The sequence below is a fragment of the Pteropus alecto genome, unplaced genomic scaffold, assembly GCF_000325575.1.
Source record: "Pteropus alecto unplaced genomic scaffold, ASM32557v1 scaffold5, whole genome shotgun sequence".
NCBI classification, from domain to species: Eukaryota; Metazoa; Chordata; class Mammalia; order Chiroptera; family Pteropodidae; genus Pteropus; species Pteropus alecto.
This window is the reverse complement of record NW_006441953.1, coordinates 24,081,018-24,083,501: the sequence shown is the minus strand read 5'-3', so window position 1 is coordinate 24,083,501 and position 2,484 is coordinate 24,081,018. Positions and strand designations below refer to the sequence as shown.

Below are 2,484 nucleotides of genomic sequence, written 5' to 3'. Positions count from 1 at the left end.
TTGATGAATGGCCATATTTCTTGTTTTAAAGGTACAGCCTGGCATGTTTTAAAACAACAAACCTAATATTTGAAGGTGAGTGGCGGAGGTGCAGAGGCAGGTGTTAGGGGCAGTGGTGAGGTGGGTGGAGGTGGGTGGTAGTACGCCTTTCTGTGAATGAGGACTCCCAGCCCCTCCCCTTTTTTCCAGCCTGAGGGTTTAAGAAGGCAGGAGAGTTGACCCAGGTAACTAAGGGCAACCTGATGGGTGTGAGCCTTCCAATCACGCTGGCCATTGCCCTGGCTGAAGGCTGTTGATAGGTCACTTTAGTACCCCAAATACTTAAGGGGCCCCTTCTGAGTTTGAGCTAGGTCAAAGGGGAGAATGAGAAAGTTTCCAACCTTTATTTCATGGAAGAAGGAAGCACATGGTCTTTAGAGGTAGACAACCTGATTTTAAAACTTGTCCTCCTAATAGCATGTAATTTTGGACAAGGCCTCAGTCGTCTCATCTCTAAAGGGTATAATGGCCCTCATGGATAGGTTTCTGTGAAGATTAAATGAAATGATACAGGTTGGCGTGCCTGGCCTGGCAGACACCAAACTGATCTTACTGTCCTTTAAAAGGCAAGCCTGTACCAGACTGTAGGGACAGTGGCAAGGTCAGGGGACGGCCATTTTCAGTCATATTACCTCTCTTCATTTTCTTAATGCATGCTTGTGAGGTTGGATGGGACGAGGGCGGTGATGTCAGCACCTTCCTTGGAGCTTGGATGTTTCTTCCATAGTATCAGTGATTCTGGTAACACCAATCAGGTAGCTTCTCAATACACAGCTTCAAACGTTCCTTGTGAAAGAAAACAGAAAGTATGCCTCTGCTACACACAGTTCTGAAGTCGGTGCTGGTACTCGTTCTGTGATTACGTAGACACATTATTTTCTAAAGTATATGTTGAAATCGTCTTTTGAGCCATGATCCCAGTTGGATCATATTAAATATTTATGCCTGTCACTTTTTTTTAATTAAGTTTATTGGGGTAACATTGGTTAATACAATTATATAATTTTCAGGTGTACATTATAATTTCACATCTATATATTCTATTGTGTGGTTACCACCCAAAGTCCAGTTTCCTTCAGCTACCATATGTTTGATCCCCTTTCTCATTTCACCTTCCCCCTACCCCCTACTTTTCTATTTAAGAGGACATATCACATTCTTATTTGAGGTCAGTGCTCATCTTTTCTATGAGAAATTTAAACAATGTTGCAAGACTTTGGGGGTTAATAGGAATGTTTTGAGGACACGTGAATATGGATGGGAAAAACCAGTAACTTGAAGAGTAAAGCATTAGTGTGTACATATAACTCGAGATGTGTGTGCCCCCCACCCACAGTCACGTAGATGGACTATAGGCAGGGAATGACCAGCACCTGTCACAGTATGTGGTATACACATACTCCTGCTAGTGGATGGGGATACGGCGTGGGTTAGAACAGATGCGATGAGTCCGTGGAGAGAGGCAGTCAGCAGATCTTCTCACTGACGGATCTAAAGTTGCAGAAGAAGCAGGGTTAAAAGGAGTCTGAGAGCCAGGTGGTCTGGGTGGTCAGGCGCCTTTTCTGAGCACTGGGATCTGAAGGAGGCGCCACTGAGTGAGGCAGGAAGGAAGAGCATCCCAGCAGCAGGCGGCACGCGTGCGAGGGGGCAGCAGCGAGGGAGAAGAGCAGTGTGGCTGGGACGGGACCCATGAGGCGGATGCTGGGAGGCGCCGGACCCCACTGGCCTTGGCGTTTCAGGGTTTTGACTTGAGCCAAGTACAGCAGGAAGACACTGAAGTGTTAAGCGTGGAAACAATAAGGTCATGTTTGTGCCATGCAAGGAACCCTGGCTGGCAGTGTGCAGAACAGACTGGTGAAGGGCCAGAGTTGACGCTGGCCGGCCAGTTAGGCTGGTGTGAACAGTGTGGCTGTTGACTTTTGTGGTTAAGTGAAGGATGACAATTAACAATATCTGCAGTTGGCCTCAAAATAATTTGTTGGGTGTGGGGTGTAGATGAAACAAGCCTGCCCATGAATGAATAACTGTTGATACTGACTAATAGGTACCTACCTGTGTTATATTATTTTCTTGGCTTTGTGTATATTTGGAATTTTCTACAATTAGTTTTTTTTAAGTCTATTACCATATTTTAGTGGTAGGAAGTGGTAGCAGTCATAGTGAAGGAAAGTGGATAAGTTTGAGAGATAATTGGAAGGTAAAGATAACACCCAAAGAAACAAATGACCAAAACAGACCCAACTTGCTCCAATGTCATGCAGAATCACAAGTTTTTACATATGGGTCACCACTTCAAAACAGTGATTTGTTTTAAATTACCAACTGTTTACAGTTTCTCACTGTGAACTATTAATGGAATTTACTTGCGATTTCTTGGAAAATATATACAATCTGACATCCTGCTGGCCGAGTTACCGGATATTGAATAAGGAACTGCTCCCTTCC

General features: G+C 44.6%; 1 protein-coding gene across 1 annotated transcript in view; it reads left to right on the top strand.

Annotated features, from left to right (window-relative positions):
- The window catches only part of LAP3 (leucine aminopeptidase 3), a 21,720-nt gene that overhangs the window by 15,479 nt on the left and 3,757 nt on the right, over positions 1-2,484 (top strand).